Source organism: Danio rerio, chromosome 6, assembly GCF_052040795.2.
Source record: "Danio rerio strain M-AB ecotype USA chromosome 6, GRCz13ab, whole genome shotgun sequence".
NCBI classification, from domain to species: domain Eukaryota; kingdom Metazoa; phylum Chordata; class Actinopteri; order Cypriniformes; family Danionidae; genus Danio; species Danio rerio.
The window spans coordinates 18,123,255-18,139,641 of record NC_141026.1 but is presented as its reverse complement, the minus strand read 5'-3'; the positions used below and the strand labels follow the sequence as shown (position 1 = coordinate 18,139,641).

Here is a 16,387-nt window from a genome sequence, read left to right as displayed (position 1 = left end):
TGCAACCATTGACAAGAGCGCAATTTTTCTACACCCCATGGCTGAAAATTCTGCAAGAAAAAACTTTCAGTAACGGTAGACACCATGGATCCAGTGTCAAGTAAACAGGGAACTAACACCCCACCCACACTAACAGTTACATGAGGGCAAGGAGACAACAGGGGGGCCAAATGGTCCCCTGCATGGAATGCAACATCTGAGCCCAAGACATTTCCTTCTGAACGGTGGCTCCGAAGAACAGAAGGTTCTAGTTTCCCTGAAAACTAACTGAGGGCTGCAACCTTGACGAAACAGGCTGGGGGGGGGGCATGGAGGCGATGAGTTTATTCTTGATGACACAGATTGAGAACTACATTCCCGTGCATAATGACCAGGCTGTTGGCACTTCCTGCAAATCACTACACCCCGATTAACAGCAGTGGAAGACTGAAATTTTCTAGGGGCATTCTGCAGCAAAGTCACGTTATGAGTTAATTGATCAAGCTGCTCTTGTTGCCGTTTAAGCATTTCTTTCAGCTCAACTAACTCAGAGCCTGCATATGATTTAGACCCATAAACCCCATACTGAATTCCAGAGGAGGTAGACAAACCGCGGCCCCTGGAACTCCTAGCCATACCCACCTGTTCCCATCTAATGGCTTCCCCTCTAACATCAAGTAATGTTGCTCTCGGATGTTGACGTACAAACTGTTTCAGTTCCCTACGAAGGGCAGAATCTAAAACGTACTCAACGAATTGGTCACGTAAAAGGGTTTCAGAATTGGGCATACCATTAGGGGCACTTTTAATTACTTTGGACATTAAAGCAAGGAGGGCATGTGAAAATTCCTGCAGTGTTTCGCCTTCTTGTTGTTGCCGTGAAAAGAAATTCTCTTGCTAAACAATATAGGAATCTGGACAGCCATACAACTCCGAAAGTATTTGAATAACTTTCTCAGGATCCTCCCGATGTTCCCGTGGTCTATATTTTATTTCCTCCCTAGCCTCCCCCTCTAAGTGATCACAAAGGAAGTGAGCTTTATCAGTACTGGCTAAGTGACGTGCACGCATACTAGTTTTAACCTCCTCTAACCAGTCACTCAATGAAATACCAGTGCGGCCTCTAAAAATGGGACATTTCCTCTCTCTTGGAACATAAATTAACCTTTCTGTCATTACTGCATTACCACTGGAGGAAGACCTTGGTTCTATATCAGGCCCTAACCCCCCACCAGTACGCTCAGAGGGCACAACACTAGGACCTGCCTGAACCTTAGAACGTTCTTGACGAAGGCGCTCATTATCAGCCTTAAGCTGGGCCACCAAGTCTCGCAATTGCTGCATCTCCTCCTCCATAATGACAGTCTAAAATGAGACAGAGAGAGGTAAAAGTACAAAACAGTATACTGGTGCTAGCTGTTGTTTCCAAATTCTAACAAACAATTCACACACACACAAAAAAAAAAAAATAATAATAATAATAATAAAAATTTAAAAAATTATAAAAATTGGGGTCACGTCTCTGCTTTACACCAAATGGATCCTGCCGACTGCGCCAAGATTGTAACCCTTGGCTATAATTTACTAAAACCCGACTACGCCACCTAGGTTACTACCCAGGAACATCTATCTAAAACACTTGTTTGATTAACACAAAAGTTACAACAATATGAAGGACCCTGCTGGTTCGTTTTTGATTAAAGACAGAGACGTGACTTACAAACGTAATACAAAAATTTATTAAATTCACTATGGCATACACAACCTTAAAACAATTTTAAAATGCTCTCACAGTTACCCATTAAACAGCTTCGGTGCAAATGGACCGCAATAAATGACACTAACTGACGGGGACACTCAGCAAACACAGCAAATCAGTGTATACAAAATATTAAAGCAAGTGGCAAATTACACCCATACAATTCAACAACCCCCCCCCCCCCTTCAATTCAGCATCAATATTACAGCTCCTCCGCCCACCTGTGGATATACACAGCCAAAAATACTCACAGGAAACAAACTGCACAAAAATCACAGAGCATAGAATTCACAATGAATCACATAGGATCACGTTGAACATGGATAGTAGATTAAGAGCAAGATACAGTACATACAATGTTCGCCATAGTAATTAAAAAGGGAATGTCCGCGAAGAGCAGTCGCAGCAGATAAGACCAGTTTTAGAAAAAAACAGCCGCGAATAAATGCGATGAAACAACAGCTAGCACCTTCAAGCCGCACCTCCTAAAAATACAAATTTAAGAGAAAGATAAAAGGATTTTTAAAAAGTGAACGAACCCTTCTTTGAAATCCAAACAAACTTCTTACCTCCTAGATGAGTTTCATAGGCTAGAACAGATTTGGCGAACGGCGCTCACCTCTTCACAAACACACTTTCCTAATAATAAAAGCATCCTTTAGATTATTATTGAAAACTAACGAGAAACCCTAAAAATCACCAACTCACCCAGGCTAGAGCACACTTTGCGAACAGCACCTGTCACTTTGTGCGCACACGCATACACCTTTCTAATAATCAAAGCAGTTGTTGTTAAGATGATCACTTAAAACTAGCTAAGAGCTACAAAAAAAAAAAAGCAAACAGCTCACCAACAGAAGGCCAACCAGGGACAAAAGGAAACGCTCTCAGACCACAGAGGCTTCACCTTCACTCGGGATGTCATATGAGTTACTCAGACGCCTTTTTAAAGGGCTGACTATCAACTCACTCCCACTAATGAGCTGCCCAGGTGTACGCAGTAAAGAGTACGTGCCAACGCCAGTGGGTGTATCCTACCCTCCGTGTGTCACTATAACATTTACAAAAATAAAACCGGTTACATTAACATGAGTTCTAGCTTGTTTTGCTGTGATCATTATGCAAGGATCATATTTCATGTTCGGTTTATTCTTCAGCAGCCGATAGATTCATTAATAATGTATTTTTAAAAGGATTGTTTATAAGGACTAAGCTATAAATATATAATACATTAGGCTAATTATTAAGACAATGGTCAGGTAGGATAACAAATCACATCCATGTAGTAAATTACTGTTGAGTGGGATCTGTGCGTGGTATCTCCCTTTTTATGTACGATATGAGTATGAGTATTTTAAGTGTCGCCCCGATACTGGTATTGGAATCGGTGCATCCCTAGTGATTATAAATACACTGTTTGACCAATTCATGCGTGATGTATCAATTCATAGATTCAGCATTTCCATAATTTGGTGGAAGTGAGATCATATCTTAAGTAAAACATAGGGCCCTATCATACACCCGGCGCAATGCAGCGCAAGGCGCGGCGCAAATGTTATTTGCTAGTTTCACCTTGACGCAAGTGTTGTTTTGCTGTTTTGCACCACGTTGTTTAAATAGCAAATGCATTTGCACTTATATGTGCGCCCATAGGCGTTCTGGTCTGAAAAGGAAAGTGTTCTGAGGCGCACTGCTGGCACGTTGCTATTTTGAGAAACTATAATAAATTTTTCATTAGACCAAAACAAACCCGGTCTAAACTCCAGCGCAGAGTTGCGCCTCGCTTACACACTGCTTAATAGCCTACACACAAGATGTAGAGCAATACGCAAATATCTTTATATATGAAAAAATTTAAATATTAAGGATATATATAGGATATAATAAGAATATAAATATAGGAAATAAGTATAAAGGATTAAAATATTACAAATCATGTTATTTTCTAGCATAAATAAATATGAAAAATCACTGCTTTTATTTCTTCTTCATCTCGGGAGGCTTTTTCAGTTCATTTATAAAAATTTGCTTTTGTATAATGTTATTATTATTAGCAGTATTATTTTTTATCTCCATATTTATATTTGTTTTATTAAAAACAAGCTTAGATTTGCCCACCTGCAGGTTTTAGACCATATGGGGCACAGCATGTGTATTAGGATATAACTCAGGTTTTTAAGCACACTTTGTTGTTATTGTTCATTTATTCGTTTGCTGGAAATTAGAACTGAATTTAGAAATAGTTTTGAAACGAATATTTGCGCTTAACAAACAAAATTAATTATTTATAGGCTAATTAATGTGTGTGCGTAAAGGTTTCCCTATCTAAGAGCGAAAGTGAAAGTAGATCGATTATCTCTCATTCTCACGCAGTAAATGCTCTGTTTAACAGTTTTCTGTTAAAAAATACTTTTAACTGTTTGCTTGTAAAATGCTGAGTTTTTCCACTTAGACTTACTTTACATCCTGTAAATAGCGAATGCGCTTATGGCGCGACGCAGCTGGCTCTTAAAGGGAATGGGAGATGAGACTCTGATTGGTTTATTCTTAAAACACATCTATAACTCAATAAGAAAATAAACTCAAACCTTTTAGACCATGCGCCACGGCGCAAAGCAGATTTTTCTGTCCTTAAATTAGCAAAGATGCATTCTGACACACCCTGAAAGCGTTTGCGCCCTGGGTTTTGCGCTCTGCGCATGGACTGTCAAAATAGAGCCCATAGAGTTTGTGTAAACTGTGCAACTGACCACCGTTTTCAGGCTGACTCGGGTAAGGTTCCGCACCATTTGAATCACATCCAGATTAATTTAAATCTGAGGCAACAAACTAAATCGAAAGCCACACCGCTAAACTATTTACATAACAAATGACTTCAGGCTATAAATCATAAATGGATTTTTTTACACAACTACTAACACATGTTAACACATTAGTGATAATTATTTTACCAATAATTCTCCTGAGTTTGCACTGAAGTAACTGAAATGCCAACAGGACTTGTCTGTAAAAGCACCTCTCTAACATGTATCTGCTTAAGCCCTCCACAGTTTTTTTTAGATTCTTAGCATCTGATGACATAATGCACTAAACATACTAATCATAACAGTGTGATCGTACAGAACAGGGAACAGCCAATGCTGATCACATCTGTTATCGTTTGCATCAAAGGGTAAAAGGGCGTTCATATATTTTTAATTATTATTCAGTGATTTCTCTGCATACCACTAGAAGGAAACCCGCGTACAACACTTTGAGAACCACTGGTATAGATGGGTGGTTAGGCCTTGTCTGTGTCAGGTTTTTCCATTTTTCAGGTATTGGAGAGCAGGCAAAAGAGGGAGACTCACAAGAGCATCGGTGGAGATTTCTCTAAAAAATGCTGGAGAACAGCAGTTGGGGTTTTGTTGGGGCTGTCTTTGTTTATTTGCAGATTGGAGTGGAGCAGAAGAAGGAGAACGGTGGAGATATACTTGAAGACCTGGAGCTCATGAAGCAGGTAGTGCTGCTTGAACAGACTAAACAATGGAGTTAGTTTCAAAAGAAATGTATTAAGATTAGTTAAAGACCTGATATCTTTCTCTTTGACAGGTTGGCATGGAGCATGTGAAGGAACAGGGAAACACACTGTAATGACAAGTGCATCGTAATAAATTAGGTACAGCCTTAAACTTTAAGTTGAGTCAACTGAACTTTATAAAACATTTTAAACTTATACAATTACATTTTTACAGAGTAAGTGTCACAGAAGGGACGACATTCAGTTCAGTAATATAACAGGACGTCAGGTGAGTATAAGCAGGTGAGTTTATTGATGCAGATAATAAGTCCATTAACCTGAATTGGATATTTGATTATGCAGGCTTGGAGACTGGAGACGGATACCACAGACAGCAAACAGGATGAAGACTAAACGAGGAACCAGGAGACACCTCACTAGAAGAGACACTGGAACTCACAGGAGATGTGCTTGTGGTGCTTCAGTGAGTGGAAAACCTGGTCTTAATGGGGCAGTAAGTGGTTGTCAGATATTTCCTTCAGATAGACAGAAATAGATACAATATTTTTGTTTGTATGCTTCATTTGTATATCGCTATCTAACTTAACATTTGCAGATTGTTATTTGTTATATGATCGGATAAATTGATCTGTTCTAATTTATTTGTATGCTGTCAGAGTTACCACATTGAATATTACTGCACGTCTGTTGTCAGATAGATTGTCTGGCTGTTGTATTATTTATTAGTAATTTATGCTGTTGGCCTGTTCAACATTTGTAGCTTTTGATTGTTTTTTGTTTTATTTACAGTTTTACTAATTATTGTAGCACATTTATCTCTTCTAAGTTTATAGATTGTCATCTAGTAGAGTATTGACTTATAGCTGTGAAATATTATTTGTTAGTTTTAGAACAGAACCAGACTGGAGACAATGGTTGATGAAACTTCCAAAGAATGGTATTAGATTAATGAATGACTTGACATCTTTCTATTGTATTTTACAGATCAGATGGCACCACATGGAGAAAAGGAGGAATCACACACCTCAGCAATGACTGGATGGTCAGGAATTTAATTTTTTTTTAATTAGGTGGACGTGTGAATCGATGGACGTCCTTCCAAGATGAAGGAGTGCTGGTTGTTGTAGATAGTAATTAGGCCTTGTCTTTGTCAGGTTTTTCTTTTTCAGGTAATGGAGAGAGAGCAGGCAGAAGAGGGAGACTCACAAGAGCATCAGTGGAGCTATCAGGAGCTTAAGTTTGATTACTTTATTTTGGATTATGAAAGAAAAATTCTCCAACAAGAGTGATTATGCTGCTTCCTGATGGTGAAAGTGATTATACTCATGGCAAGTATTATTTGACAGTTTGGTCATTTGTTTCACTAAGGGCCTACTCACACTATGCCATCCGTACCGTGCCCAGGCCCGTTTCCCGGATCGTTTGAGAAGTGTGAGTGCGCTGAATCAGGCTCAAGCACGATTCACTTGGCCGGCCCTAGCCCCGGTTGAAAGAGGTGGGTCTGAGTGCGGTTCACTTGGGCCCGAAACTGAAAGCGACACGTGACTTTTAAGGGACTGTTTCATATGGATTTATTAATCATTCTTACTGTTCATTGAACGCAAACTGCCGTAGTTTATTAAATACGCAAACTTCTCAATGCACGACAGCTGAATTTGCGGTTAGTAAATAACCGATTGTGTTCTATTTGGGACACTACATTCATATACTATGCTGTTGAGTGTGTAAGTGCATAAGTACATAGTGTATAAGTTCATAGTGTATAGCGTGCCATTTGGGACGCAGCTTTTGTCATTTGTAGGTTGGAGTGGAGCAGAAGTAGAAGAGTCACAGGAACAGTGGAAATATACTTGAAAATCTGGGGTTCAGGAAACAGGTAGAACTGCTTGAACAGACTAAACAATGGAGTTTGTTTCCAAAGAAATGTATTGAGATTAAAGACCTGATATCTTTCTCTTTGACAGGTTGGCATGGAGCATGTGGAGAAACAGCGAACCACACATCAGTATTGACAAGTACATCGTAATAAATTAGGTAGACTTACATTTTTAGTTGAATCAAATTAACTTAATAAAACATTTTTAAATTATATACTTTAATTTGTAAAGACTAAGTGATGATTGGGTATTTCCTTCAGATACAGTAAATAGTTAGATAGATGTCTTGTCTGCCGCAGGTGTTTCTTTTTCAGGTAATGGACACACAACAAACAGAAGAAAGAGACTCACAAGAGCATCAGTGGAGATTTATCTGAAGAACGCTGGAGAGCAGCTTGTGCATTGCTGGAGTTCAGCAAGCATGTAGAGCTCTGTTAGTCGTGTCTTTGTCTTTTACAGACTGGAGTGGAGCATGTGGAGACCAATAGGAATCACACACCTCAGTGGTGACTGGACACTGATGGTCAAGAATATCCTTTTAATGCAGAAGTATGGTTGCATGGATAGATGTCCTTCCAAGTGGAAGGGGGTGGTGGTGGGCATAGATTGTTAAATAGATGTTTTGTCTGTGGCTGTTATTTACATTGTAGATAATGAATTCTCAACAGGCGGAAGAGAGACACTCACAAGAGCATAAGTATTATAAATAATTTTTGATACATTTTGAAATATAAGTTGTATGTACCTATGATATATTTGTATGGGGGAGACCGGTGGATAGTTTTACTTCTATTATATTTCTCTATATATCTTTGAGATCTTGAGTTACAAGTGTCTGCTATTAAATGGCCAAATAAGTAATTTTTGCAGCGCAAACAGTAAATATGAACACTTTTTAGTTTCAGGGCGTACTCACACTATGCTATCAGTACCGTGCCCAGGCCCATAACGTTTGAGAAGTGTGAGTGCTCCGAATCTGGCTCAGGTGCGGTACACTTTGGCGGCCCTGGCCTGGTTGGAAGAGGTGTGCCAGAGCGCGGTTTACTTGGGCTCGAAACTGAAGACGAGACGTGACTTTTAAGTAGGGTTGGGTACCGAAATCCGGTGCCATTATAGCACCGGTACCTAGGTAACCGGTACGTACCAGTATTAAATCAGCGTTTGAATTTCGGTGCCTAAGTTCGGTGCTGCGGCAAGGACGTTATGCCTGTTTCACACCGCAAGCGAAAGCATTGCGTGAGCAGAGCGTGCGCAGCGCGTATGTTGAGCAGAAGCAGCACGCAGGCGTTTGCCTTTGACGCCTGTTTCACACCGCAAGCGAAAGCAGTGCGTGAGCAGCGTGTATGGAGAGCAGAAGCAGCACGCAGCTGCTGCAGAGATCAATATATCTCTATTTCTATCTCTATGTCTATTCTATCTAGTTATGAACAGCTCTCGGGTGGAATAACTTGAGTGAACATGAAACAAAGCCGAGTAAAACTTTCTTCCTCAGCTTCAGCTGCACAGCACAGCACAAAGTGAGCTCACATCATCCAGCATGCGTGTCGAACTACACTACCCACAATACACTTTGCTATGGACTACAACTCCCGTAAATAGCAAATCTTTAAGTGACCACTCCCCTCTCCTGCAACACTAGCGTGCAACTTAAGCAAAACTGATACTAAAATAGTTTTACATTTGGTTTTGTAGTTCGGGCCTAAATAAATGTTTGTTGCAGTTTTTAATTGTTTTAAGATCATTTGAATGACTATATATAAATCAGTTGATATTATTAAAGCATTTATTGGGTAAAATTGCTACTTTTTACTGTCATTCAATGTGTCTTGGTCATTATCAATGCACAAAATAAACAATAAAAAATAGGACTTATTATGACTCCAGAATAATTATTTTTTAGGAAACAGTGCAAAAATTTTCAGAAACATTATTGTGAATGAATGGGAGGGCAAAATAAATTGACTTCAACTTTAGGCCTGTTAAAGTTTACAGGTGCAGCAATGTGCCTTGATGTACTTGAATGTTAGAAATATGTTCTCCCACACCAGTATAACGTTACTTGTCAAATAAATAAACAAGGAAGATTATTTTGAGTTTAAGTTATTTAATTATCTTGTTTATGAAGACTGCAGAGTGATGCATGAAAACAAATCACTTGAAAAGTGCATGGCCCCTGCCCGCCCCCCACAGGTTAATAGTAAGCTAATGTAATTTCATAATGCAAATCTTTTTTTTTATATTTTTTTATTTGTAGTAGCAATAAACACAGTACAATGATTCCACTTAAGAGAAAACATTTCCCACTGCTTAACATTTTTCTTTTTCACAAACTCTAAAGTAACAGAACACAAAAAAATAAACAAATATAAAAAAAATAAATAAATAAAGGTTTCATCAAACACAATATATGAAAATAACAGTAAAAAGGTAACATAAATAATATCAATACTAAATTTCCATAGGTCAGAGAGGGTCAAATCTTTATTTATTCATTCAACTTTAGGTTATTATCAACTGTGAATTACTAATTTAAAAAGAGGATTAAGAGGGGGAGTGCAATAGGTCGTAAATTGAAAAAATGTTTGTTATGTGGATGGGAATTAGATAGTAATAGTTTTATATTTCTATGAAGATTGGATGGAGCAATCTAACGTAATCAGTCCACTTGGACCAGATGTTTCTAAATGTATTAATTTGGATTCGAAGGGAGAATGTAATTTTTTCCATCACATAGATATTATATACTATCTCTAGCCATTCTTGGGTTGTTGGGGATTCAGGAAGTAACCAGTGTCTTGTAATTGCTTTTTTGGCTGCGATTATTAAAATATCAAGTAAGTATTTATCAGATTTACATATTTGGATATCAGAGCTTCCAAAATAAATAACTATAAATTGAAAGGGTAGTTTAATATTAAGTATGTTTTCTATTACTCCATGTACTTCTACCCAAAATTGTTTTATTACTGGACATTCCCAAAAAATGTGCCAGTGATTAGGTTCCTGAGACCCGCATAGTCTCCAGCACTTAGTGTTCTTTCCTGTGGTGTATGCTCTTTGTTTTGGCGTGATGAAAAATCTCATTAGACATTTCCATCCAAATTCTCTCCACATATGTGAATTAGTACATTTTGATGTAAATCTACATATGTCTAACCATTCTTCCACCGTAATAATGGAATTACTTTCCTTTTCCCATTTTTCTTTAACATATTCTGTTGAATGGGGTTTAATCGATCTAAATCCTTTATAAAGTTTTGAAATTATACCTTTACTCCCAAAGCCTTTGTAGGCATCTATAAATATTTTCAGTATTGAGTCATCCAGATCTGTTTTAATTTTAATATTATTTCCAAAGTGGTTACGTAATTGAAGGTATCTATAAAAATCAGATTTATCCAGGTTATATTCTTTCTTCAGACTTTCAAAATCTTTCAAAAGGCCTTTCTCTGTGAGTGAGTAGAATGTTAATATTCCTTTAGAAATCCAGGATTTAAATCTATAGTTCATTTGATTTGGTTTGAATTCAGTGTCATAAGCACACCATTGAATTATTTGTAGTTTATCATTCAGTTTGTATTCTTCTTTTATAATGTTCCAAATTTTTAATTGGGCTTTAATCCATAAATTTTGCGTTTTTTCTATGTATCCCCCCAGGTTTTTATGTGCCAATATCGCTTGTAATGGGGGATCATAATGGGGGATCATTCATTAGTGTAATTTCAATGTCTTTCCATTTTGCTTGATATGTTGGGTTACATAGGTTAACCAGATATTTAGTCTGGGCTGCATAAAAGTAATCCTTAAAGTAGGGTAAAGCCATTCCTCCTTGTTCCTTTGGAAGTTCTACTGTTTTTAATTTAATCCTTGTTTTTTTCCCCTGCCAAATGAATCTAGAAATGGTCTTGTTAAATTCTGACCAATGTGTTTGGGGTATTTCTGTTGGGAGAGCTTGGAATAAATAGAGGTATCGAGGAAGGACATTCACTCTTATTGCGTCAATTCTCTGGCTAAAGCTCAAGAAAGAAACGGCATTCCATCTGTGTATATCATTTTTTATATTTATTAGTAGAGTATCATAATTTACTTTTGCCAATGTTGAAATCTCTTTTGTTAAATGAATTCCTAAGTATTTCAGTGATTTCTGATCCCATTTCATATTAAATTTGTCTTTTATAGTTACTGGGGGTGTATATTTAAAAGATAGGGTCTGTGTTTTTTGCATATTTAATTTATAACCTGCATAGGAACCAAATTTCTCCAGTAAAGTCATTAGTTCTGGAAGTGAGGTTGTGGGTGTGCTTAAATAAATCAAAATATCATCTGCATACAATGCCAGCTTGTGAATATCTCCATTTATGTTTATACCTTTAATATTTTTAGTTTGTCTTATCCATTGTGCCAAAGGTTCTATATATAGAGCAAATAACAATGGTGAGATTGGGCATCCTTGTCTTGTCCCACGTTGTAATGTTATGGTGTCTGTGAGGTATCCATTTATTTTTATCCGGGCTACTGGTTTATTGTAAATTGTACGAATGCCTTTTATAAAGTTTTCATGTATGCCAAATCTTTCAAGAGCTTTATATAAAAAAGACCAATTTACAGAGTCAAAAGCCTTCTCCGCGTCAAGACTGATTAAAAGAGCCTCCATTTTGTTCTGATATATATGATTTAGTATATGTAAGGATCTTCTAATATTATCATAAGTTTGTCTTTGCGAGATAAAACCTGTCTGATCTTTATGTATTAGCTGCAGAAGAATCTTTTCCAGTCTTTTGGCGAGAATGCCTGTGTATAATTTATAATCAACATTTAAGATTGAGATTGGCCTATATGAACCGCATTCTAATTTATCTTTCCCCTCCTTTGGTAAAACAGAGATTACTGCTTCATTCCATGATGGGAGCATCTTACCCTCTTTTATAGTGATATTGCTCGCTTGGAGTAGGCTTGGAGTTAAGTTTGATCGAAAAGTTTTATACCATTCTGATGAAAACCCGTCGGGGCCAGGTTTACTTATTTGATTTAAGATTAGAAATAGCGTTGACTAATTCAGTTTCAGTTATTTCAGCAGTTAATATTTTATTTTGTTCTTCTGTTACAACTGGTAGGTTGATAGAATTGAGAAATTGTTCTATTTGTTGGGCGTTCTTTAAATGTGGCTGAGTATACAAGAGCTTGTAATAGTTTTTAAAAGTCTTTTGTATTTCATGTTGTTTGTGTAGTGTATTTTTAGAATTCAAATCCCTTATTTTGTATATTGATCTCTCAATTTGTTGTTTTTGCATCCTTCTTGCTAACAATTTAGTGCCCTTTGGACCAGATTCATAGTATTTTTGTTTTGTAAATTTAATCTTTCTTTCAATTTCTTGTGCATATATTAAATTTATCTCGTTTCTGATTTTCTTTATTTTAGTCATTAAATCAGATTTTTTTTCCTTCTTATGTTGTAATTCCAGATCTTTTAGTTCTTCATTAAGGTTTGTTAATTTTAATCGTTTTTGTTTCTTTTCTTGAGCACATAGTGATATGATTCTACCTCTAATGACTGCTTTTAATGTATCCCATAATATGGCTGGGTTAACTTCTCTATTATCATTCTCTGTAAAAAAATAACTTTATATCTTCCTTAATTTGAGTTTGAAATTGTTGATTATTCAGCATATTTGTATTTAATCTCCACAATGTTCTTCCTGGATTATCTCTAATATGTATAGTACAAGAGAGAGGGGCGTGATCAGATAGGTCAATCGTTCCAATATCACAGGTTTGTACTCTATGTCGATCTCGATTGAGTACAAAAAAATAATCTATTCGTGAGTATACATCATGGGGGTTTGAGTAAAAAGTGTAGTCACGGCCTGTTGGATAAAGATCTCTCCAGAGATCTACTATACCTAGCTCATTCATTAAAAATTTTATTTTTTTATGTAGGGGTGTGAGTTTAGAGTTTTTTGATGAATCTAGATTTGGATTAAGACGGATATTCCAATCTCCACCACATATAACAATTCCTTTGCCTTCTATCATTAAGTCAATTATTTTCCTATAGAAAGATAACTTGCTTCCTTGGGGAGCATATACATTACATACAGTTATATTGATATCTTCGACTTTCCCTGTTACTGAAATATATCTCCCTTCCTTGTCTGAAATTTCTGAGAGGTGTTCAAATGGTATTTTTTGCGAAATTAATATTGCTACTCCCCTTCTATGTCCTGATTTGTAAGAAGAATAATACACTTTGGAAAATCCCATTCTCTTTAATTTTTCATGTTCTATTGGTGTAAGGTATGTCTCTTGTTACAACACTATCCCTGCATTTTCTTTTTTCATTTTTAACAGTATTTGACTCCTCTTAGCTGGATTCAACACTCCATTTACATTAAATGTAATAACTTTAAGATTACCTTTATTCATATTTTTGTAGTTTACTAACCAATTTAATTCCCCTCTGCGTCTCTCTTATTGACCGTAGTGTATATTTTGACATTGCCTCTCTTAAATTATAGATACTAAACTGATACCAAATTAGAACAATTTTAAAGAAAATTACACCACCGTAACTAACAAGAACAGTTGCTTCCGGTGTAGAGGCTCGATTCTAAAGAGCCTTATGGGGCTTACTGCGTTTTAAGCCTCCGTAAGGGAAATGTCCACTTTATTCAAGAAGTGGGGCCCTATTAATTGGTCGTAAATTAGTCCAGACAACGCAAAAAAAAAAAGTCTAACTCCAAAAGAAAATTATCCTCGGATGACAGTCAATAATCAAGTACCGACATTTTCAAACATTATTCGAACGCAATTAGGAATATAACGTTATTCATTCAGATGATTGTTTCAAAAACAGTCAGATAGGATAAAATATTGGTGTGAAAGACATATGAGATCTTAGCTGTTTTCCTGGATTAGATGTCTAGAATTCCGTTTTTGTTCATTTTCTAAATTGCTTAAGCTTCTCCTTATACTGACTACGGGAAGCTTTTTTGGGTTGTGCGTCACCGGCCACCTCTTCGTATCTCTGATCTTCTCCCCGGTCCCGTCGTTTCAGTACCGGTTGCCAGGTGGTTAGTTGTTTAGCTGTAATTTCCTCCTGTTCTATTGCCACGGAAGGTTTCACCACCGCGACCGTAAATCCACGCTTGACCAAGTCTTTCGTTGCCTCCGTCGCACTCTGGTACAGTTGGGTGCCATCCTCATAGAAAACACGCATCCTTGCCGGGTATGGGGTCTGGAATTTTATTTGCTTCTCCTTCAATACTTTCTTGACTTCGACATACTCTCCTCGCTTTTTTAGTACCTCTAAAGGGAAGTCGTGGTCTACGAAGAAACGAGTGTCATTAAAATACACCTTTTTTCTCTGCTAGGCCTTTCGAAGCACTTCTTCTTTCGTCCGGTAGCTCGAAAATTTCACTACTATTGAGCGTGGCTTTGCCTCCGGGTTACTGGGTTTCGGTTGTAACGCTCGATGTGCTCGTTCAATTCCAAGTTCACGGTCCCGGGGTAAGTCCAATGCGTTTTTCAGCAAATTATTTAGAAACTCGATCATGTCTGTGCCTTCCTTGTCTTCAGGTATACCGTAAATCCTTAGATTATCTCTGCGTGCCCGTCCTTCCTGATCGAGCACTCTGGCTTCCAGATTAGCTTGGCGCTGTATGAGGCGTTTGATTAGCGTCGATGCTAATTGTAGCGTGGTCTCGGTCTCTTCAATTCTTTCCTCAGCCTCTTCCAGTCTATCGTTCGTTCTTTTTAATTCCTGTTTGAATTCGTCAAACTGCTCCATGTTATCCTTTCTGAATTCTCGAAGTTCGATGAGAATACACCGCAGACTGACCTCGGGGCCCTCTTCGTCATGAGGTGATGGTGTCCGGGAACGGCTTCTGTTTAACGTTACTTGACTTGTTTCAGGGTTGTTTTCTGATACATTCGATGTTATTTTGCTCCTTGTGGTGACCCCTTTCTCCATCATTACTTTTATACTCCCAAAGTTTCACAAAATCAGGTTTTAGGGGGTTATTTTGTTAACCGTCTGCGAGCTCGAAGATTAAGCAGTCATCCTGACGGTGGCGCAACCGGAAGTCCTCATAATGCAAATCTTAAATTCATGCTAACTGTAACGGGGAGACTGACACGGAGGGATCCATTTGCAGTATTTATTAAGTCACACTTAATCAACATACAACACGCACGACTGTGCGAACATACAACATACACATCAATGAGAATGGGCTGGAGATGACAGACACAGAGTGATTACCAGGCATCGGTCAGAGGCAGGCAGCGTGATTCAGAGTCCGTGTAACAGGCTTTGGTCGTGGGCAGGCAGAAGACAGAGCAGAGTCAGGAAACGGGCTGAAGTAGTAAACAGGAGATCAGGCAGGATAGAACGCTCAGAAATGCTGGCCGGGGCTAAACAAGACTTAGCACAGAAGAGAGAGCGGGTCATTAGTGGTATGGATATCAGGTGTGCTGGAATCAGAGTGGAGGGATGGCGTAATGTTAGAAGTCCGGAGATGGTGGCCTCTGCTGGCCAGCGAGGGGAATGACTGGGACCGAGTCGGTGACAGAGCCCCCCCCAACGAACGGCTCCTGAAGTGAGGCGAGTCTCGACGCCGGGGTCTTCCACGGGGGCGAGGGGCCGGCATATCCGGATGTTGTAAGTGGAACTCTTCCAGTAGTGTTGAGTCAAGAATGTCCTTGCGGTTGATCCATGATCTTTCCTCCGGGCCGTACCCCTCCCAATCGATGAGATATTGGAGTTGTCCACCCCGGCGTCTGGATCTCAGGATTTCGTGGATCTGGTAGGCCTCCTCTCCATCGATCATGAGAGGCGGGGGACCCTGTTCACCGGCTGCCACCTCCCTATCCGCCTCGGCTGGCTTGAGCAGGGAGACATGGAAAGTGGGAGAAATACGGTACTGATTAGGGAGTGTCAGTCGGAACGAAACAGGAGATATTTGTTTATCTATTTGGAAAGGACCCACGTACCTGGGGCTGAGCTTCTTGCAGGGTAGTCTGAGGCGTAAGTCACGGGTGGAGAGCCATACCCATTGTCCTGGGGAATACGTGGGACCAGGGCGTCGGTGTCGATCGGCTTGTTCTTTGAAATGCTGTACGGCGTGAGAGTGATGGGTGTGAGCTGCGTTCCATACTTTCTCGCAACTTTTGAACCAAGTATCTACAGCGGGGAGTTCAGTGGTCTCGCCGGACCAGGGGAAGAGAGGAGGTTGGAAGCCCAGGACGCACTGA

At 38.7% G+C, this 16,387-nt stretch overlaps 1 protein-coding gene and 1 long non-coding RNA gene across 2 annotated transcripts in view; one reads left to right on the top strand and one right to left on the bottom strand.

Annotated features, from left to right (window-relative positions):
• Positions 1 to 5,052: 5,052 nt before the first annotated feature.
• LOC147843441 (serine/threonine-protein kinase pim-3-like) overlaps positions 5,053 to 16,387 on the bottom strand; it is a 52,728-nt gene continuing 41,393 nt past the window's right edge. The window contains exon 8 of the transcript XR_015493437.1: positions 5,053 to 5,256. The gene's annotated coding sequence lies outside the window, so the exon portion shown is untranslated. The remainder of the gene's footprint in view (positions 5,257 to 16,387) is intronic.
• On the top strand, positions 5,157 to 6,300 carry LOC141386240 (uncharacterized). The gene is made up of 5 exons (XR_015493538.1): positions 5,157 to 5,237; positions 5,330 to 5,396; positions 5,473 to 5,526; positions 5,601 to 5,721; positions 6,243 to 6,300. It is a non-coding gene; the product is annotated as an uncharacterized LOC141386240 (long non-coding RNA).